This window comes from Culex pipiens, chromosome 2 (genome assembly GCF_016801865.2).
Source record: "Culex pipiens pallens isolate TS chromosome 2, TS_CPP_V2, whole genome shotgun sequence".
NCBI classification, from domain to species: Eukaryota; Metazoa; Arthropoda; class Insecta; order Diptera; family Culicidae; genus Culex; species Culex pipiens.
The window spans coordinates 94291790-94314257 of record NC_068938.1 but is presented as its reverse complement, the minus strand read 5'-3'; the positions used below and the strand labels follow the sequence as shown (position 1 = coordinate 94314257).

The window sequence follows — 22468 nt, the reverse complement described above, 5'->3', positions numbered from 1 at the left end:
ATACTCATTGCATCGTTTCAAAAAGTGATCAAAGACAACTCAAAGACGAATCAAAGTCCCCGATCCCAACAAATCCAACTTCTATTCCACCGAACTCAACCCCTCCGACCCCGCCAAAGACAAATTTATAGGAAATTAGACGGATTTTCTGAAAAAAAAATCCACTGAAATAAAAATACACGCTATTTCTATGAGAATTTTTAAATTTCAAGGTTCAAAAGTTCTTCGCTAATCTTAGTTTTGTATGCAAATAGCCTTAGATGTTGCAAAAAGCCACTCGGAAATCTCGTAGCTGCAGTTGCCCCGACCCTCTTCGATTTGCGTGAAACTTTGTCCTAAGGGGTAACTTTTGTCCCTGATCACGAATCCGTTTTTTATATCTCGCGACGGAGGGGCGGTACGACCCCTTCAATTTTTGAATATGTGGAAAAAGAGGTGTTTTCACTTTTTTTTCGTAAAATCGCGATAACTTGTGATGTTTATAAGAAAACCTCTTATGTATATATATCATTTTTTTGTAATTGTCTGCTCTACAACATTGAATAACATTGTTACACTCTAAAAATTAACCCTGCAAAGTTAGAAAAAACACGAAATTTTAAAATGAAAATTTTGTTCTAAATGCAATAATTACCCTTCTGGGTCAATGTAGATTCGAAAAGTATATTAAATTTCAATTAAAATGACATGTTCCAAATTTTTTTACTGTTGAGTAACGGAAAATGGGAGAATTAAAAAAAATAGTGTTTTTTTCGATGAAAATTACGTTTTTTCGGAATCCTGAGTACGCTATCAAATCGGGCGTCTAATGTTACATAAAAGTCTTTTTGACACCAAATATCTATCTCATCACAGTTTCAGGCAGCAAATTGTTGAAAAACACCTCTTTTTTCGCATGATCAAAAATAGAAGGGGTCGTACCGCCCCTCCGTCACGAGATATCAAAAAACGGACCTCGGATTCGTGATCAGGGACAAAAGTTACCCCTTAGAACAAAGTTTCACGCAAATCTTAGAGGGGTCGGGGCAACTTTTCCCGATTTCTTATGAGTTGGTAGAGAATTACCCTAAAACTTAATCTAGAAAAAAAAATGTTTTTCACAGTCACATTTGTTTTCAATAAATAATAGCTCCGGTATCAGATATTGCACCATCTATAGCGCAAAAGATGCATTTTTAGTACTGTAGTATACATATTAAAAAAAAACAAAAATTAGAATAAAACCTATTTTGGGATCTAAATTTTGAGTAATAATTAGTTTTAAAAACAGCTTTTTTCTGTGTACCTATTTTTTTCTACACAGTCTCAATCATAACCTAAAATTTTGCCGAAAATACCAAATCGATTAGAAATCTACTTAATTGTAATATTCAAACAAGAAGTTTGAAACATAATTATCACTCAGAATGAAACTCAAAATTGACAGTTACATGTAGTGAAAAAGTGCTTATTTATGTCGAGCAATCTTCAACTAAAATCACGATTTATTTCTGATAAGAAAGTTAAAGTTAGTAGGAGAAAATTTTGAAATGGTTATCATTAATTCTTCAAAAAAATGCAACCTGGGATTTTTTTTAAATCCGTTATCAGGAGTGTGATTGGGGGAGAGGTTTTTTTTAATGTATTTTTTCAATATAGGGGAAAGTGGGGCAAGTGTAACAAGCTAAGGAAATGCTCGTTATAACCCATTAAAAAAGTTAAAAAATCTGTTGGATTTTTTATAATCATCTTATTCCAGGTTTTGACTGAGACTTGTGTAGAACAAGTTTAAAAAAAATCCTATTTAATAATGTTTAAAATTGATTTTAAAATTTTCGATTTTCCGTATGTTCTACTCAACTAGTGAGGCAAGACGAACAACCCGATGGGGCAAGAGGAACATTGCATGAAACAACATGTTCATTTGCTAACAATTGAACTGTTATCACTTAGATACATCAGATTAGAATGTATTTGAAACGTTTCTTTAATTTTTAGATTAAAAAAAATATTTTACTAAAAATTTGATCGTTTTTACAAAAAAAAATTATTACTAAGATGATAAATAGTCAATTTTCGTGATATCACTATATTTTGTTTGGACATTTTTTTTAACAATTGTTTATCTGTTTTCAAGTACTTTTATGTATTTATTTCACAATAAAATATGTTGTTGCAGCAATTCGTATTCTTTCCATACTAAAAATCCATATGGTACACTTGCCCCTCCTCAGGAGCGGCCGTGGCTGACTGGTTACGGTGTTCGCTTTGTAAGCGAATGGTTCTGGGTTAGATGCCCATCTGCTCCCAACGAGAAAGTTAAGAACACATAAATTTGAAATGATGAATATGAACGAAAAATCAAAGTCGCTCGAGGCGGGGTTCGATCCCCCAACCTTTGGATTGGTAAGCAAAAATGCTAACCACCAGGCCATGACGACTTGGTGAGCGTGGACTGGTATTAGTAATATTGTTACAGAGAGCGAGTTGTGGCGCTATAACCACGGCAAATAGTGTCCAGGGCATTCGTGGAAATACAATAGGGGGATGGCGTCGCTATTTTTAGACCACGTTTTCCACTTTTTCTCATCGAAACCGACTACTTTATCGACTTAATTTTGCTGGGCAAGATAGGACGCCGTCTATTTTTAAACGATGTCTCAGCACTTTTCCACTCTTGCGCTTAAAAAAACCAGATGGCAGCACGATGTAACGCCACGTCCCTATGTCCCATCCCAGAGGGTCCCGGAGTACCAAACCTTCTTAGCATGGTGCTCCCAACGAATACAACCAACTCTCGGAGCGTATGGTGGTGTGTCCCCACGCTTCTTCCTCCCCTGTCGATTCAGAATTGTGTTGTTGTTCGAACACTCAGTGCTCAAACTCAACACAATTACGAGTCATCTCTGCGATACGGCTTTACGCAGTAGGCCTGGCCGCTTTAATGCTTGTGATGTTTCAATGCATTTCAATGCAATGGCGCACTACAAATGTTAATAAATGACAAGAAGAGTGCTAGGCGTCATCTAACCTAAGGCACTCTCCAGGATCCCTTCGAAAGATTGGCTGCGCTAGGGTCTGATTAGATTAGATTATATGGTACACTTGCCCCTCCTGAACATGATTTAATAAAAGCTCTCAACAAAAATAACCAAAAGTTAAATCATACTTTATAATAGGTGCAAGTCATTGGAAGGGACTTTACTGATCTAGGAAAAATAGCACTTTGATAAAATGAGCCTTAAAACGAACCCTAAGCCTTATTTTGTACTTCCCAAATGTTATAAGAAAACAATGGTTTTGAAATAAACTTTATTCAATCTTATGCCCCGTGGCGTTTACGTCGTTTTGGCGGTTATGTGGTAGTAGATTCAGTTAATTGCCTGTTAGCAACAATCCCTCATACTGGAAATAATCAAAATTGTAGAAATTACTGCCGTACAAGCGATTGTTTCTCTTGCCCCATATGGTCGTCTTGCCCCACCTTCCCCTATTTGTAAATATTTGGAAAAATACTTTTTTCAACTCTGCATTTTTGCGCAAAAATAGCTTTTTAATTGTGACTGTTATCCAAATTTACTCTGTTACATTGACATCAAAACCATAAGACCCGCCTCAGTAATTTCAAATTAACGAGTTCTCTCTCGTAAGAGGGGTTTTCCCGGTATGAAAGCATTGCCAAATAATGAAACTCTTTTACTCTCAATCAAAAGTCATCCCCTAATCCGAACCCCGCCTGCGTTGTCAATGACATTGAAAAATATTCACTTATCTGTCTATCACGACGACGACGTGAACCTTGAATCCTTGAATATCCTCATACTGCTGCTGCGAGGTTCTGTCGAAAATAATATTAGGCTTACCATGTCATCGGCGTGTGTACACGAGCTCGCAGCATGGTTTCCATTGCATATCATGAATTTCAACTTGATCCGTCCCCACACTGGTTGCGTCATGGGAGAACACGGTGGGTGTTTTTGAAAAAGCATTTTTTTTTGTGAAATTGGTTATTTTTTATGTCAAACAGAGATTATCACTTTTTGCCATATTTCGAAAACTTTTTTTTTCTCAATTTTCCACAATTTAGTCCCACCGTGCGAAAAAGCGCGCTGTGAAAATTCGGAAAACTTTCCGTTGTTTTGCAAACATGCTGGGAGGGGTATTAACAGGTCAGGTCGAGGTGGGGGTGGCTCCACCGTTCTCAAATTATCATACACGGACCGAGTTTAGGCTTTCTCTATCTCTCATGGGCTGGACGCAAACATGGCCGGAAGTTGTCCTGTCAGCCATTTTAAGCTTGGCGCACATCAACTCACAGCGTGTCCATCATTGGACGCGGACACTGCTTTTGAAAATTGTGTTTCCTTTTCTCGAAAAGCTGCCTTTGGCTTGAATCGTTTACGTTTAAGCAACAAGTTTAACTGAATTAGCAATCGAAAGATATTTAACAGATTTAGCAGAGTCCCAAGAGATTTACACTTTGCTCAAACCTAATCCATCAGAAAGATCAAGGTCCCCAAATCTTCAATCAAATCTCCACAAAAAAATCAACCACAATGACAATGTCATTCCGACGAGATAAATCTGTGCGCCATTTTAGGAACTGTGCCGAGGTCCTGATGACTGATGGCCGAAAAAATGGAGAAAAATTGACAACGTCATCAGCCAAGCAACTGCTGCCAAAGGGGCATATAAAAGCTTTTCCAAATAAATCACGCATCTTGGAGTTGGAGGCGAAGAAAAATATCATCCTTGTGGGGCTTGTATCCTTGGCGACGAGCCCTTCTCCCTTTTCCTGCCTCAAGAAGATCCCTTCCGCCATCGTCGTAAGTAGTGACATTGTCACGCGAAACCAAACCTCCCGAGTGATTTGCTATGGAAAAAGGGGCAATTCGTTTGGAAGTTATAAAAATAGAAAAGCCTGCACAGAAAAAAAAACTACAGTTGGTTAAAGTCCATTAATGACGTAACATTAATGTTGGAATATTTTAAAGAAATATATTGAGATATCTTGGCAGTGTTCCCAGATCTCTTGAATGCCTTGTCATACACTTTCAAGTAAAAATATCTATTCTTTATTAGTATATCTTTAAAACAATATTTTCTTTTAAATGAAGGTATAGATTTTTCAAATTTTGTTTTTAAAATCACGGCTATCATTTCAAATGAGCCAAACATTCAATATTACGACCTTTTGAAACGTTAGTTTTGATTGAAAAAATTAACATATTGTTTTCGAAAAGATTGGAAAATTTCAAAAAGTGACTAAAAGTGAAATTAAAAATCACAAATTTCATTTGCCGTGTATCTTTTTTTTCAGTGTAGTCCTTCTCCATACCTACAACTTTGCCGAAGGCACCAAATCGATCAAAAAATTCCTTTAAATGATACAGGTTTTTGAATTTTCATGCATGACCAATTCTCTACGAAATTCGTCCTTTTCTTTATTTTAATTTTTGTATTTTTTAATCCGGCTGAAACTTTTTTGGTGCCTTCGGTATGCCCAAAGAAGCCATTATGCATAATTTGTTTGTCCATATACTTTTCCATACAAATTTAGCAGCTGTCCATGCAAAAATGATTTATGAAAATTAAAAATTCTGTATCTTTTGAAGGAATTTTTTGATCGATTTGGTGTCTTCGGCAAAGTTGTAGGTATGGATATGGATTACACTGAAAAAAAATGATACAGGGTAAAAAGAATTGGTGATTTTTAAATTTACTTTTTGTCACTAAAACTTGATTTAAAAAAAAACACTATTTTTATTTTTTTCATTTTCTGATATGTTTTAGGGGACAATAAACGCCAGAATGGACAAAAAATCTTTGACAGAGTTATGAATTTCTGAATCAATACCGATTTTAAAAAAAAATAGAATTATTGGTCGCAAACATTTTTCAACTTCATGATGTAAAATCGAATTTGCAATCAAAAAGTACTTTTGAATTTTGAAATTTTGAAAAAGTGCACCGTTTTCAAGTTATAGCCATTTTTAGGTAACTTTTTTGAAAATAGTCGCAGTTTTTCATTTTAAAAAATAAGTGCCCATGTTTGCCCACTCTTGAAAAAAATATTTTTGAAAATCTGAGAAAATTCTCTATACTTTGCTTTTTTGAACTTTGTTGATACGACCCTTAGTTGCTAAGATTTAAAAACAGGAAAATTGATGTTTTCTTAGTCTCACCCAAAAAACCCACAATTTTCTAATGTCGATATCTCAGCAACTAATGTCCGATTTTCATTGTCAAAATATGAAACATTCGTAAAATTTTCTGATCTTTTCGAAAAAAATATTTAATTTTTTTTAATATGGACTAACATTTCAAGAGGGCGTAATATTGAATGTTTAACCCTTTTGAAATGTTAGTCTTGATATACATTTTTTGAAAATATTGTTTTCGTAAGCCTTTATCAAAATTTCACTACAGTACTTTTTGATTGAAAATTCGATTTTACATCAATAAATGAAGTTGAAATTTTTTTTGTGGCAAATATCTCGATTTTTTTGAAAAAATCTGTACATTATTCAAAAATTCATAACTCAGTCAAAGATTTTTTGCCCATTCTGGAAATTTCTGAAAAGTTGGCATCAACCCTAAAACTTCAGAAATGAAAAAAAAATAGTGTTTTTTTGCAAATCAAGTTTTAGTGACAAAAAGTGAAATTAAAAATCAAATTTTTTTTACCGTGTATCAATTTTTTTAGTGTAGTCGTTATTCATACCTACAACTTTGCCGAAAGCACCAAATCGATCAAAAAATTCCTTAAAAAGATACAGATTTTTGAATGTTCAGGTATTATTTTTGTATGGACAGCTGCCAAATTTGTATGGAAAATTATATGGACAACCTAATGATGCAAAATAGTTTCTTTGGGCATACCGAAGGCACCAAAAAAGCGATTGTCCATGCGTGTTTAAAGAGCGCAAAACTATCATACTTTTTTGAAAATTTCGACTTACTCCAAATAATACAGATTTTTTCGAGCCTCCACAATGTTCAAGCCAAGCAAAAAATAAAAATAAAAATCTATTTCGGGGAGAATACCTAGTTCTCTTTCCGTTTTAACTGTGCACTCAGAGAAAATATCTTCACTGTTCGTCGACCTCTTCCTCAGGGGAAGATACGGGGCGGGACTTAACGTGTCACACGTATTTGCGGACATAAATTCGGCGATTTATCAGCAGGGTACAACCTCTCCCACTCCGACACACCGGAACTTTTCCCGACTTTGTTGATGCGTGGAGGCCCGCGCAAAAATCGAATCTCCCAATCCTGTGGCGAGAGAGTATTTCAAGACCAAGACTTAAATTCCCACGCAACCAGAGTTCGATTCAACACCCCCTCCCCGGGAGCTCAAAGGATCAAACTGTCAACCGGTGTTGCGTTGTGTTGGGTTTGTCGAAGCTCAACTCGCAGCTCAGCCACCACGAAGGCCCGATAATTCCGTGTGGATGCTGTCGTCGGCCGGCTTAGCGCTTTCCAATGCTAATAAAGCGATTAATCCGTTGACAACCCGGAGCCGGAAGAACCGGATTGCTTCCGCCGCCCCCGCGCCGTCGTCGGTATTAATTGCAATGTCTTAGATAACGGTTGCGGGAGTTGTGGTTCCTGTCGTTGCCGCACTTTGGGCGGTAGAATACTGTCACGTAGATTTGCCACGTGGTGACACGCGTGTTTGCGGCGTGTGGACGATGATTCATGGTGGAATTATCTGTTGATATCACTTTGCTGTCCATGTTCGTATAAATGTCTCAATAGCATATTATTCGGATTGGAGAATAACCTTGTATTTGATTTGGTAAATTTAAATTTGACATTAAGTTTTTCACAGAAGCAGGCAAAAAAAGTCTTGGAGCACTGCCGTGACCAGGATTCGAACCTGGGTTACTACGGCCACAACGTAGGGTCCTAACCACTAGACGATCACGGCTAACTAGGTGGGGTTGCTTGTGAAAAGATTTTATTCATCGGATGATCAAAAAATTGATCCAAATTGCACATGTTGAAGTGTATTGACTGATCAAAGTAGCAACCATCGTTCATCAGTGGTTTCCGTGGTGTAGTGGTTATCACATCCGCCTAACACGCGGAAGGCCCCCGGTTCGATCCCGGGCGGAAACAATATATATATTTTTTTTCAAAGAGAAGCCTATATGACCATTCTGTGCATTTTCCCAAAGTTTCTTTGATTTTGGTTGCTGAAGTCCCGAGCTATAATAAAATATGTTTGCAGTAGTCGGGCATGTACGTGTGTCAAACGCGTTCTGGCTAAAATCCCTTTATCCAGTTGTCGCACTTACAGTAATTTGCAGGGTGTGTCAAGATAGTACGATCAGATCGATTTTGTTTCGTTGAATATCTCAGGATTGAAATCGATTTTTTGGAATCTGTGAAAATCAAAAGGTGAAGCATTGAGAGCTGCACGAAACTACGTTTTCAACTCAATATGGCCCAAAAGTGCGACCAGATAGCACGATCACGACGAAATCATGCTTTTTCAAAAGAAGCAATAATTCGATTCTTTCATGCCAATATTTTGATTTCCATTGTATTCTCATCCATACAAAATCCGAGATCACATAAAACGAATCATGCATAATGGATAGGAAACATAGAAGAATAACGTTTTCTTTCGAAAAGAATATCCCATGAAACTGACGGGTCTTCACAATTTCCCCAGCGGGACGCTAAACTTCATCCAGCCATCGTTGCCGACAGCTTCAATCAAATTCGCTTGCGCTCCTCCTAGGACGGGGTGTATTCCAATTTAATATCCCCCACCGTCGAATAGTTGGCAAATGTGTATAATCACCATCGTTACCATCATTATCATATTATCAGAGCATGAAAATACATACAAACTGACTGCACTGACGTAATATTATAAAGCGACGTAAGCGCCATATTAAAATAAGGCAACTCGTCAAAACGCTGTTTTCATTTTTAATGTCGCTTACGTCACTTGGCAATGTTCGACACAGTGCATAAAACGGTTCTGATTTAATCTCGCTCGCTTCGGAGCTCGGTCCTGGGCTGCAGCTCATCGCGGTATGACATGGTGGCTTATCAAACCCCCACCCCCTCCTCCAACTCCAAGACCATCAGAACACGAGCATGGTCCTTCCGTCACACTGGATCCACCCGTCATCAGTGCCAATGTACCTTGGCGGTACCGCATTTATCCATCATAATCAACGATAGGTAGAGAGTAGAAAGCGGGAACAAGGTTGTAGTGGAAATATCCTGATGATGGGAAAAAAATAATTTTAAAAGCTGACTCACCGTTGTCAACCATCCGAGCGAAGAACCGTTAAATGGGTCTTGAGGGACCTCTGACTAGACCGTACTATACTAGCCAGGATGTGGGGGACACTTCGCTTCAAGAACCGTACCACTTGACAAACTGGCTGAATTGACAGCTCTGTTCTACCAGCTCGTTGGACACTGTCCTCCCTGCCTTTCATAACGTAATCGAGTATATTGAATTGAACGTCACCGGAAGAGACGTGGAATATTAAACGCTTCACAGCAATGGACAGGTGTGCAAAATGTCTAGTTGAGCTATAGGAGGGATGACCGTCAATAAACTCGGTAGTCGTGAAATTGCAAATTTTCAGCCCCTTCCATCATACAATAGTTTCACTGTTGTGTAAACCGTAGTATTTCACCATTTTTTAAAAAAATAATTTGTTTCCGCCCGGGATCGAACCGGGGGCCTTCCGCGTGTTAGGCGGATGTGATAACCACTACACCACGGAAACCACTGCTCGAAGTTGATTGCTGCTGCAATCATTCGAAAAATTTCATAAAGTGCGATTTGGACTCATTTTGAATCACTTGTTGAATGGAAATCGTTTTACCAACAACCCTTCCTGGTTAGCCGTGATCGTCTAGTGGTTAGGACCCTACGTTGTGGCCGTAGTAACCCAGGTTCGAATCCTGGTCACGGCAGAGCTTCCAGAAGCTCTTTCTTTTTTATTGCGTTCAATGGAAGAATAAAAAAAATGCTACATTTTTTATTTTGTTTTTGTCATCTATTCGGTACAAATTCATTTGATTAAAAAAAATGTTTCCTGGGAGCACTGCCGTGACCAGGATTCGAACCTGGGTTACTACGGCCACAACGTAGGGTCCTAACCACTAGACGATCACGGCTCATCAGAAAGGGTTGTTGGTAAAAAGATTTCCATTCAACAAGTGATTCAAATGAGTCCAAATTGCACTTTATGAAATTTGGCAGTGCGTGGCCGAATGGTTACGCTGTCCGCTTTGTAAGCGGATGATTCTGGGTTCGATTCCCATCTGCTGCAACCTTCTATCGGATGAGGAAGTAAAATGTCGGTCCCGGCCTTGGTTGTTAGGCCGTTAAGTCATTCCAGGTGTAGGAGTCGTTTCCATGCCATAAGTACAAATAACACACCAAACCAAGCCTACTCCGGTGGAATCGCTGGCGGCGGTTGGACTCGCAATCCAAAGGTCGTCAGTTCAAACACTGGGGTGGAAGGTTCCTTGGAGTAAAAAGAGGTTTGGGTGCTCTCCCCATTCAAGCCTTCGGACTCCTAGGTTCGAGCAGAAACTTGCAATAGAGACCACAAAAGACCCGGGGGTCGTTAATGTGGATGGTTTGATTTTTTGAAATTTTTCGAATGATTGTAGCAGAATTCATCTTCGATCAGTGGTTTCCGTGGTGTAGTGGTTATCACATCCGCCTAACACGCGGAAGGCCCCCGGTTCGATCCCGGGCGGAAACACAGCAATATTTTTGTGGACCACCCTGATGTTTACAGTGAAAATGTTACTTGATCACTTTTACACTAGCTGCTACTTTGGTTCCCAGTAAAAAAATATGATTTAAATTTACACTTTTTAATGTTATTTTATGTTAAATGATGATGGGAAAATGATTCATGTGACCATATGAACATGATAGGCTAGTTTTGGAAATTTAAACTACGTAGAATAACTGCTGTTTTCACCGGCTTCTGATGTAAAATTATACTTTTTTTACACAAAAACATTAAAACAGATTATTGCAATTTTACATCAGAAACTGAGTAAGATTTTCACTACAAACAAAGTCAATTTAAAAAAGTAAAGTGCAGGGATCTGAGGGTGTGTGATTGGATTTTATATGCACAGAAAAAAAATCAATTCCAGTAATCGTGAACTGTGTTCATGAATTTAAGATTTGCATTTGAACTATAAACGTGAATATATTACTTCGCAAAAAGTAACTTTTTCCAAACTTATTTTCGTAAAATCGCGATAACTCGTAATGTTTATAAGCAAATCCAATATGTTTACATATCAAAATTTTTGTAATTGTTTGCTCTACAACTTTGTAGAACATTGTTACACTCTAAAAAACAACCCTAAAAAGTTAGAAAAAACACGAAATTTTAAAATGAAACATTTTGTTCTAAATGAAAAGATGACCCTTCTGGGTCAATTTAGATTCTAAAAGTACATAAAATTTCCCTTAAAATGACATGTTCCAAAAAATTTTACAGTCAAGTAACGGCAAATGGGAGAGTTTTTAAATCTTTTTTAGTGTTTTTTTCGATGAAAAATACGTTTTTTCGGAATTCTGAGTACGCCATTAAATCGGGCGTCTAGTTTTACATAAAAGTCCCTTTGACACCAAATTTCTATCTCATCACCGTTTCAGGCTGCAAATTATTGAAAAACACCTCTTTTTTCGCATGCTCAAAAATAGAGGGGTCGTACCGCCCCTTCATCACGAGATATCAAAAAACGGACCTCGGTTTCGTGATTAGGGACAAAAGTTACCCCTTAGGACAAAGTTTCACGCAAATCGAAGAGGGGTCGGGGCAACTTTTCCCGATTTCGTGTGAGTTGGTAGAGAATTACCCATGTAGTAGTTAATATTATGCAGTCATGAATTCTCAACTATGATATATTGTGACCTAAAAAGGTATGTTTCCGCCCGGGCTCGAACCGGGGACCTTCTGCGTGTGAAGCAGACGTGATAACCGCTACACTACGGAAACTCATATCTTCTCGGAACATTATGCCACTTCCCATGAATGATTACGTTTCTGCTACTTCAGCTGGGGTCTCGCGTGCCGTTAAGTTATAATTCACACAATCGGTCTTTGTCCTTTTTTTTCTTCTTCGAAAAAGATGTCCTGACCCGCTGCTGTCTAACCCCATTTAACACAATGGGGTTATCGGAGCTCGGAAGCAACCCCAAATCAGCCCCCGGGACAGCTGTTGACAAATGTCATTAAATTTTTCATTGTAATGCACAACAAGACACATGATCCCATTTATTTTCGGGCGAGGAAAAATGACGGAAAACTTTCTTCGGGGGGTTTCTCGAACCAAAAGAATGGATTAACTTATTCACTTTAAACTCTTTGTGGCAGGACGTTCCGGAATGTGCCGTTTCTTGTCCTCTGACCGAAGGATTGTTGTTTCGCTTTTCTTCGGTTTTTGACGGTGCCATGGGCCGTGTCACAAAATGGAGATTGTTTCTTTCTTTTTTGGAAAAGAAAAACACGCCCCACGGATGGACTCCGATGTCGCGTCCTTTTTCCAGACTTGTCATGGTCCTTTTTGTGTGCTTCATTTCGCAGTGAAAAGTGCTACTGAAGCGCCACTCGAGACTGCTGTCAAACATTTCCAGATCAGAAGATCCTGGCGCGTGGTGAGCCTGAAATGGTCTCATCCGGGAAGCAATCAATTTCGTCGCTCTTGCGGGAAATCGAGCGATAATTTGTTTTCACTTGTTTTGTGCGCAAACGATGGCCATCTTCATCACAGTCACTGATGGCAACACTGTGAGATTTGGGCTGTAGGGTAAAGTCCGGTAAGTTTGCCAGTTGACACCCGAATGCAATTAGTGAGCTGGCAACTCTGCTCCTTAAAAAAATATTTTGAAAATAAAAAAAAAAACAAATATTCTAGCAACCTTGTCATAATCCAAGTCAAGATCCTTTTTATAATAAAGAAAAACAGATTTCAATGAAAACCATTTGAATTCAGTTTTGCAAATATTTCCTTCACTATCAGCGTCCTGTGGTAACCGATGCAAATGAAAGCCGGCCTCTGGGTCACATTCAAATAACCAAATGGCTCCTCCGGTCGTTGTCCGTTGTGAAATGGGAGCCGGAATTCCTGGAAGGACTGCGGTCGAGGACATGAATTCGTCCCCATACCAACCATATCTGGAATGGTTTAAATTCGCACGAAAAAAAGTAACAAACACAAACCGTTGATTTCAACACCCAGGGCGACATTGGGACACTTGCCCTGATTTTAAAGAGGGTCATGAAAAAAAAACACGGAATAATGAACGGAACGCCCTTCAAGCGTCTATTGTCTGCCCTGAAAAACAGAGTTTATGCGCGCGGAATTGGCCAGTGCGCGCCTGGAAATGACATTTTGATGATGGTAATCAGCTTTGATCGGACCGGAGAATATAATCCTGCTTCCGTGGGGGTTGCGGAAACCGTTAGGAGGATTATTAAAATCTAAAATTGGGCTTTGCAGAATTGATGACCCGCAAATATAATCCGGTATGGCTCCCCATTGAGACGGAAATTGAATGTGATGGTTAAGAAAAGTAAAAATAAACGACTCACTTTTTTTTCTTCAAGCGTAATAAAACCGTCAAAATATATGTTTCCGCCCGGGATCGAACCGGGGGCCTTCCGCGTGTTAGGCGGATGTGATAACCACTACACCACGGAAACCACTGATAATGAATGATTGTTGCTTCGATCAAGTTTAAATCTTAAACAATATAAATGAAATCACTTTTGATTCATTTGTTGAATGAAAATCAATCTACTTTCAACCCATCCGAATTGGCCGTGATCGTCTAGTGGTTAGGACCCTACGTTGTGGCCGTAGTAACCCAGGTTCGAATCCTGGTCACGGCAGTGCTCCAAGGATAGTACTATTTTGTCAACTACTTTTTTGACAGATAAGTTTTGATTATCGGCCAGAAAAAAATACCTTGAGCAAAAAAACAAACTATTGGACTTTTGAGATACAGATCCTTTAAGAGGTTACGTCTGATTTCAGCATGTTTAATAATATGCACTTCTAGGTAATGATGTATTATGCTCTTGATGAGTTTTTACTTTACACACTACTTTTGATCATGTTTCAGAAGGTTTATCGTTGAAGTTTTTGAGATACAGCCATTTCTAAATGTTATTTCCGATTTTTCTAAGAAATCCTATAGAATCTGTGCAAATTTAGCATGTCTCCGGTGAATGTTAAGTGTGAATGTTAAAAATAATAAGCAATGTTTTAGAAGGCTTGCTGATGAACAACATCATGAGACCATTTAAAAAAGTGTACCTTTGATTGCGAATCCAGTGTAATTCACTATCATTTTGGATTTAAAGCTTGAGTTCTGACGTTGTTGCTCAAAATTTAAACTGTAAACAAATTTCAGACAGTATCAGAAATCATGGTAATATTACATCTGGGAATGAGTACATCTTTTATGACAGGAAAAAAAAATGACTGCTAGAAATTGTGTAAATTTACCACTTTTTCGGTGTAATGCCCCTTTTAAGTCTAAATTGAGGTCATATTACATCACAAAAGAGGCAAACCTTTCAATTCACTTCACTACGGAAACCGAAAACTATCGTGAGCTGTTTTGCCATACAAAGCTGACAGCTGTTCTTACGAAACACAGTGAAAAATGTTAATTTGGTAGGTGTAATATTGGAAGGTTTAATATTACCTCATTAATTAAGTAATTTTACCTCAGTTTAGAGTGAAACGTAGCAATACATCATAAATAAATTCGTTTCCATGATTTTACACACAGTAAAAGAAAAATCATGGTAATATTACATCTGCGCATGAGTACACCTTTATTTAAAAAAAGTGTAATTTTCCATCTGAAAAATTGTTAAATTTGTCATTATGCTGTTGTACTGCCCCGTTTTCAGTCTAAATATTACACAGTTAAAAAAATCATGGTAATATTACATCTGGGAATGGGTACATCTTTTATGTTAGAAAAAAGGTGTAATTTTACCTCTGAAAATGTGTAATTTAACTACTTTTCTGGTGTAATGTCACTTTTTCAGTCTTAATTGAGGTAAAATTACAACATAAAAGAGGTAATATTCAGCCTTCCAAAATTACAGCTTCCAAATTTACACGTTTTTTTTTAGAAAAATGGTAATATTACACCTTTTAATTTCACACCTTCCAATTTAACTTTTCCAAATTAACACATTTTTACTGTGCAGTAAAAAGAATCATTGTAATATTTCATCTGGAAATGGGTACATCTGTTAGGTCAGATAAAAATGTTAGTTGGCAGCCCTGCTGGCAAGATTTCAGCATTTTTCAGTGCCGGGTATTTTCTATTTTGACGTTTGTTTCGCGCGGCATCTGATATTTTCTTTTCATTCGTTGTTTACCGTCAAATCGCTCAAGTCGCAAATAAACATCGCTCTGCGCTCAAGCTACAAAACCCTGTTTCGCTCTTTTTCCTGCTGTGGTGGCAATAAAAATGACCAATTTTACTCCTAAAATATGTAAATTTACCACTTTTCCATAGTAACGCCACTTTTTCAGTAGAAATCGAGGTAATATTACATCGTGAAAGATGTAATGTATCTTCCAAATTTACAAATTTTTACTGAGTAGGCTAGCAACGATGAAACATTGTGGCCGTGTTGTAAATTCTTTGATATCATAATATTTGAAAAATATTCAAAATGGTATAAACATAAATTTTATTTTCTTTTCCACAATAACCGAAAAAATATTCTGATCCCTCAGAATGTAATTCAAAAACTTTGAATTCAACTTTAATTGTGGCCTCTTTCGAATGTTAGACTTAAATTTAAAATGTAGAAAAAGTTTCTATCAGAAAAATCAGAAATTTTCTTCTTTTAAAGAGTCGAATATTTAAAAAACATGCCTTTTTTAAGAAAAATAGAAAACCCAAAGTTCCTTTCGCTAATTAATTAGCCTGTCAAGTGATTGTTGCTCTGCCGACACAACCAAATGTTTTGTTGTTAATTATTCCAGGAACTTCTGCAAGTTGTTTTGTTCGCGCGCGTTGTCAACAGCTTCCTAATGGTATCCTGGATGTTCCTGAAAAAAAAAAAAACTCAGACAGAAATCTTGCTATAGAGTTATCTACGTGCGCATGTATTGCGTGTACGTACACGAAAAAGATTGAGGTTAAATTTTGTACCGGCCAGCAAAACAAATGGCGTGCTAGTGTGCGTGAGATCGGGCTTAGATAACTCTATGGCCTTCAGACCTTGCTTGAGTAGATGGCTTTTGTCCGACAGCGCGACCTAACAATACCACACCTTTTTTAACCATGGCCTTAATCCTGGATCCACGTGCCATTACTTTATTTGTCCTCCTTGCAGAAAGCACAATTTTTCCTGGCCGCCAACGATTCATCTGAATCATTCTGAATGCTGCTCGCGTTGACACTAATCTTCCCTTTCTGGGTCAGTTGATTGAGCCATTTGTCAAAATGGGAGTTCGTCCGATCGTGGGTGGACGACTCCGCCCTTCTGCACACGGCTGAACTCTTTGGTTCAATTGAAAACTTTCCAGTATTCCTGGAATCGCACAACTTCAAGTGACACTTGTAACCTCTCCCAATTTGTCCGTTTAGCAAGCAATTGAGCAAAAGTTTCCCGAAAACGACGACGACTGTAATGTAATTGAATTTCCTTCCCAAAGACCGGACACTGAAGTTTTCCACCGGTCACCGGAAACAGCGCAACAGGTGCTTGTAATGAGATAAGGACGAGGCCGTCCTGCACCGTCAGGACATGGGTCAAAATTGGTGTATACGAAAATATTTCTAACGACCATTTCGAGGTACTTTTTCTCAATCACCGTCGTTGGTTTTCTTGCCGCGGTCGGTAATTTTGCTTAAATTTAATTTTATTTTGGGTGCTGCTATATTTTTAGCGCTCACTTTTACGGCGCAGCAACTTGTCGGTTATGGCCACTGCCGAAAACCACGCGAAGCCCACACGTGGAGGGAGGTGGGTAGACAGTGAAAACCAAAAAAAAAAGTGGCTTAATTGCTGGGTGGGGCCAAGTTGGTTTTGCTGCGATCAGCTGATTGGTGGCGAGAAAAACGGGTCTAAAAATAAACATAAATTGTTGCATAATGCAGCGATCGGTTTTTTTGAGTTGCAGTTATTGGCGGCGTGAAGTGGGTACCGCAAAAGAAGTTTTTTATTTCATATCTCCCATGCAGCCGTGATCGTCTAGTGGTTAGGACCCTACGTTGTGGCCGTAGTAACCCAGGTTCGAATCCTGGTCACGGCAATGTTTCCGAGTAGAAGCATTGTCACGGATGGGATTTTTTTGGTGACGAAGCGATAAAAAAATGGTTCGAAATTCTTACAGTCAGACTAGCAGGCGTAAATCATGAAACTAATGTGTAAATCAAACATTCACAGTTCTTACTTGAATTATCTTCGCAAGAAAAGATATTTGGAAGACGGGAAGAGTTAATGCTTCACCTATTTTATTTATGGACAAGGGAAAATCTCCAGGGTGTCCCCAAGTACAAACAGTTTCAAACGGTGCAAATGGTGCAAATGATTTCAACTTTTTTGGGGAACGATGCCGGGCATGACAATTTACATTTTGTCAGAACTGGTTACAATTCTGGTTTTTAAGATTTTCTCAAACGATTTTTTGTCATACTGGTAATGTCTGTAACATAACCTCCTGAGCCTTTTTCTTACCCATTTTCTCTCTGTGTTTTTTAATTCTATTTTGCGGTTCAGCAGATGGGTTAAACTCTGTCAACTTTTAGCTATTTTCCCGGCCAATCCCGGAGTATTTTTGAGTTTTTCATGGCTTATGCAATTCTTATCGTGAAAGAGAATGTTTTTGTTTATAAAACAAAAGTCGTACATTTATCCAACAAAGTTTACCGAGTTGGATAAATACGACGAGTGCTGGAAAGATCATGTTTTGCAACAAGTTGCTCACAACATTTTTTGCAATTCCAAAAAATGCTTTTTGATTGAAATTTTATTTCAAACATTCATGTGGGTAATTCTCTACCACCTCACACGAAATCGGGAAAAGTTGCCCCGACCCCTCTTCGATTTGCGTGAAACTTTGTCCTAAGGGGTAACTTTTGTCCCTGATCACGAATCTGAGGTCCGTTTTTTGATATCTCGCGACGGAGGGGCGGTACGACCCCTTCCATTTTTGAACATGCGAAAAAGAGGTGTTTTTCAATAATTTGCAGCCTGAAACGGTGATGAGATATAAATTGGGTGTCAAAGGGACTTTTATGTAAAATTAGACGCCCGATTTGATGGCGTACTCAGAATTCCGAAAAAACGTATTTTTCATCGAAAAAAACACTAAAAAAGTTTTAAAAAATCTGCCATTTTCCGTTACTCACTGTAAAAAATTTTGGATTTTATGGGAAATTTAATGTACTTTTTGAATCTACATTGACCCAGAAGGGTCATTTTTTCATTTAGAACAAAAATTTTCATTTTGAAATTTCGTGTTTTTTCTAACTTTGCAGGGTTATTTTTTAGAGTGTAACAATGTTCTACAAAAATTTAGAACAGACAATTACAAAAATTTTGATAAACAGACATAGGAGGTTTGCTTATCAACATCACGAGCTATCGCGATTTTACGAAAAAAAGTTTTTAAAAAGTTACTTTTTGCGTTTCTCTTTGTTTCGTCGTCCGTGTCTGTCGCGGGTGACCATGAACGGCCATGATCGATGACGACCAACTTTTTCAAAACTTTTATTTTCGATAACTCGTAATGTTTATAAGCAAACCCATTATGTCTATAAATCAATTTTTTTGTAATTGTCTGCTCTACAACTTTGTAGAACATTGTTACACTCTTAAAAATAACCCTGCAAAGTTAGAAAAGACACGAAATTTTAAAATTAAATTTTTTGTTCTAAATGAAAAAAATGACCCCTCTGGGTCAATGTAGATTCGAAAAGTAAATTAAATTTCACATTAAATGACATGTTCCAAAATTTTTTACAGTCAAGTAACGGAAAATGGGAGAATTTTTAAAACTTTTTTAGTGTTTTTTTCGATGAAAAATACGTTTTTTCGGAATTCTGAGTACGCCATCAAATTGGGCGTCTAATTTTACATAAAAGTCCCTTTGACATCAAATTTCTATCTCATCACCGTTTCAGGCTGCAAATTATTGAAAAACATCTCTTTTTTCGCATGTTAAAAATTGGAAGGGGTCGTACCGCCCCTCCGTCACGAGATATCAAAAAACGGACCTCGGATTCGTGATCAGGGACAAAAGTTACCCCTTAGGACAAAGTTTCACGCAAATCGAAGAGGGGTCGGGGCAACTGCTGTGTGAGTTGGCGGAGAATTACCCATTTGTTACACACTAAAAAAATATGAAAATTACTCTTGACGTAATTGAAACATTGACTGAAAACTAAAGCACGTATCAAAAAAATCAACCTAATTTTACATCTTACCAGACGTAATCACCAAACAATATTGCAAAACCCAAATCCTTGATTATATGGGCAATTTTACTGGATATTAATATTAATTAAATGTAATTTTGTGTCTCTTATGATGCACATAACTGGAGCATACGATTTGTCTGAATATTCAATCATGTTACTTAATTTTACATCAGTTCGGTTCGAATTTCACCCTTTTTTGCTGCTTTGCATCGCTGCGTGCACGATTGTCAAAGTCAGCCATCTTGAACTGTGCGATCACAACAGTCGCGTGAAAATTTTATTTGCTGCTAAGGTGTTTTGGCAACCAGAACCCTTCGAAATCTTTTGGCAGTTTTGTGTGCCTTAGAGGAGACTTGATGTCCGGTACCCGAGAGCTATTTGCCAGTTCCGGTACTCAAGCAGATTCCGGAGGGGGATCGCTAATTTCAAGGTGAGTGAGGCAGTTCTTGATTACAATCATAGATCATCAATTTAATCTTTTCTTGTCCCCAGACTGCTGCAGTACAATGCGGAAATCCTTTGGCAGCTTGTTCAGGAACCACTTTCTGAAATTTCTCTACGAGCATCACCAAGATCGACAAGCCTCCAGAAGTAGCCGTCCGTCGCATCCAAGCAAATGCGCCAGCGAAAAAGACTTTGGGCGAAAATGTTTTGGTGGCCGCATCTGGACCAAAAACGGCACGGTGCAATGTGTGTTGATGTGTGTGCTACTCGTTAAGTGCTGAATTGTGAAGATTTTAATGAAGGGAAGCGAGTGCTATCGGAATCCGCCAAAATATCGCGTTCCGGACCTGAATATTGGAATGTGCGCCGTTGATTTCAACCTCCCGATAGAACCGAACTAGTGCAATCAATCAGCGGCTTTTCGTGCCCAAGGTGGAACCTGTTCTAGGCGATTCTCGAAGTCACATGATGTCAGAGAATAATCTGGTAATAAGTGGCAGAACGTAACGATGGAATGCAAGTGAAAACTAATCAACAATATATTATTAATTGTTATGAAACTGTCGAAATAAACATGTTTATTTAAACGTCGAAGATATTTTTGTTTCAGTCCTAACCTAGAAACACGAGCAAAACCTATCCGGAACCCACGAGCAGCCCAGTGAAATTAAATGAATTTTAATTTTACATCAACGTAATTTCCTCTCGTGTAAAATTCAATGCTAAAAAATGTCTAGAAAGGGTCGTGTAATTTTCTAATCTGATGTAATTTTGCGTCAAAGATGACGCTCCAGTTATGTGCATCGTTTAGACAGAAAATTACACGATTATTTTTTGGTGTGTAAGTAAATTCACCATTCAAAACAAAACAATATTGAAAAATGTTACTTTTCGATACAAGTGCTGAAAAGTTCCACTTTTTAGCACCCATTTCAGTGCTGAAAAGAAGAACTTTTCGGCACTGTTATTAAAAGGTATTGATTTTCAAATCTGTTAATTTTGGTAGTTAAAAGTAGGCAGTTTCACCAGCGGGATTGCAAAAAAAGTATTTACCATTTGCTCCACGACTGATTTTAGAAATTAAGTGCCTTTTCTCGGTTAAACGAGAAATGGACGCTCTAGTTTTAGGGGGGAAATATGAGTTTTTGCAATGTTGAGAATGCACTGAAAAATATCCCAAAGATCCTTCTTTAATATAATTCGCTTAAACATATTTTTCTTTCAAGTCCCATAAATATTTCTTGTCCATTCTTTTGCTAAATAAAAACACTAAAAATATTTTGACAAATTTTACTCTTAAAAAAACAATGTTCAAACAGGGTGACTAGACTACCCTGCAAGGTGTCAACCACATTCTCACTTTGTTGCGCGATGTTTTAGGACTTTGGTGTCTTCGGCAAAGTTGTTCCAGGAATATTGGATAATCGCATTTTTTTCATAAACATACATGTTTATCCCTAAAAAAGTGCATTTTACGTTAATATTATGTTCTTTTTACGTAATTTTTAGTAAAAATTGCGTATATCTCTTGTAAATTAAGGGCTAAAAATATGAGGCTTTTGATATTTCACATGAATGTTTTATTTTCTTTTACAAAAGCTCTGAAACTTTTTGGATAAAAATATTTGTTTCCGCCCGGGATCGAACCGGGGGCCTTCCGCGTGTTAGGCGGATGTGATAACCACTACACCACGGAAACCACTGATCGTGAATGGCTGCTGCTTCGATCAGTTTATAACAACAATAATGACACGGTAGGGTCAAAATTGATTCTTGTATTGGCTATAAACAATCATTAACGATACACTGCCTTGATAGCCGTGATCGTCTAGTGGTTAGGACCCTACGTTGTGGCCGTAGTAACCCAGGTTCGAATCCTGGTCACGGCATAAGCCTTTTTTTGTTTTATTTCTTATTTATTTTTCCTTACTTACTATAGTACTAATACATGTTTTCTTTCTCCTTCCAGGTGAGTATTCATCATAAGACAAACTTGGCCATAATCAAGGGTAAAATTATCAGTCATGTTCACGGTGGAATTCTCAATCGCAAATCACATTGGACCCAAAATCGATTGATTGAATTTAAAATTGAGTTTTTGGCCCAAGGTATCTCCCATGGGAAGTATCCCAAAATGAATTTCGAAAAACCCCCTTGTGAAAAACAGTCCTCCTTTTTGTTGATGCTTGATGGTGATAACGTTTCGCATTCGGTGCGGAATAGTGCAAACAAACAATAATTGGATTCGTTTCCATTCGACGAAGATCGACTTTGATGTCGCACGGTGGAAAATTATTGGTCGATGTTCATTACCTGATGGTGGATGGAACAGGGTAAACACAATTTATTTGATGGCTTCCATCGGTGGTTCGTCACTGAATTGAGTTGCTGCAGGTTATGAACCACCTGAGGATAATGACATCAGTTTCATTCAATATAACTGAAACACTCTGTTCCTTCCAATCGGTGAAATTGTGATTATGAAAAGAAATAATTGCAATGTTAATTATGCATTATTTTTGTTCACGCTGTCTTAAGAAACTTCGCCAATGTAAATACTTA

At 37.9% G+C, this 22468-nt stretch overlaps 1 protein-coding gene and 12 non-coding genes across 13 annotated transcripts in view; 7 read left to right on the top strand and 6 right to left on the bottom strand.

The window, feature by feature from the left end:
- Positions 1-22468, top strand: part of LOC120415489 (mitogen-activated protein kinase 1) — a 147678-nt gene that overhangs the window by 20142 nt on the left and 105068 nt on the right. The window lies entirely within an intron of this gene.
- On the bottom strand, positions 7841-7912 carry Trnah-gug (transfer RNA histidin (anticodon GUG)). The gene has a single exon. It is a non-coding gene; the product is annotated as a tRNA-His (tRNA).
- Positions 8031-8103, top strand: Trnav-aac (transfer RNA valine (anticodon AAC)). Its single transcript has one exon. It is a non-coding gene; the product is annotated as a tRNA-Val (tRNA).
- On the bottom strand, positions 9671-9743 carry Trnav-aac (transfer RNA valine (anticodon AAC)). Its single transcript has one exon. It is a non-coding gene; the product is annotated as a tRNA-Val (tRNA).
- Positions 9862-9933, top strand: Trnah-gug (transfer RNA histidin (anticodon GUG)). Its single transcript has one exon. It is a non-coding gene; the product is annotated as a tRNA-His (tRNA).
- On the bottom strand, positions 10066-10137 carry Trnah-gug (transfer RNA histidin (anticodon GUG)). The gene has a single exon. It is a non-coding gene; the product is annotated as a tRNA-His (tRNA).
- On the top strand, positions 10661-10733 carry Trnav-aac (transfer RNA valine (anticodon AAC)). The gene has a single exon. It is a non-coding gene; the product is annotated as a tRNA-Val (tRNA).
- Positions 11921-11993, bottom strand: Trnav-cac (transfer RNA valine (anticodon CAC)). The gene has a single exon. It is a non-coding gene; the product is annotated as a tRNA-Val (tRNA).
- Trnav-aac (transfer RNA valine (anticodon AAC)) lies at positions 13628-13700 on the bottom strand. The gene has a single exon. It is a non-coding gene; the product is annotated as a tRNA-Val (tRNA).
- On the top strand, positions 13818-13889 carry Trnah-gug (transfer RNA histidin (anticodon GUG)). Its single transcript has one exon. It is a non-coding gene; the product is annotated as a tRNA-His (tRNA).
- On the top strand, positions 17221-17292 carry Trnah-gug (transfer RNA histidin (anticodon GUG)). The gene has a single exon. It is a non-coding gene; the product is annotated as a tRNA-His (tRNA).
- Trnav-aac (transfer RNA valine (anticodon AAC)) lies at positions 21533-21605 on the bottom strand. The gene has a single exon. It is a non-coding gene; the product is annotated as a tRNA-Val (tRNA).
- On the top strand, positions 21724-21795 carry Trnah-gug (transfer RNA histidin (anticodon GUG)). The gene has a single exon. It is a non-coding gene; the product is annotated as a tRNA-His (tRNA).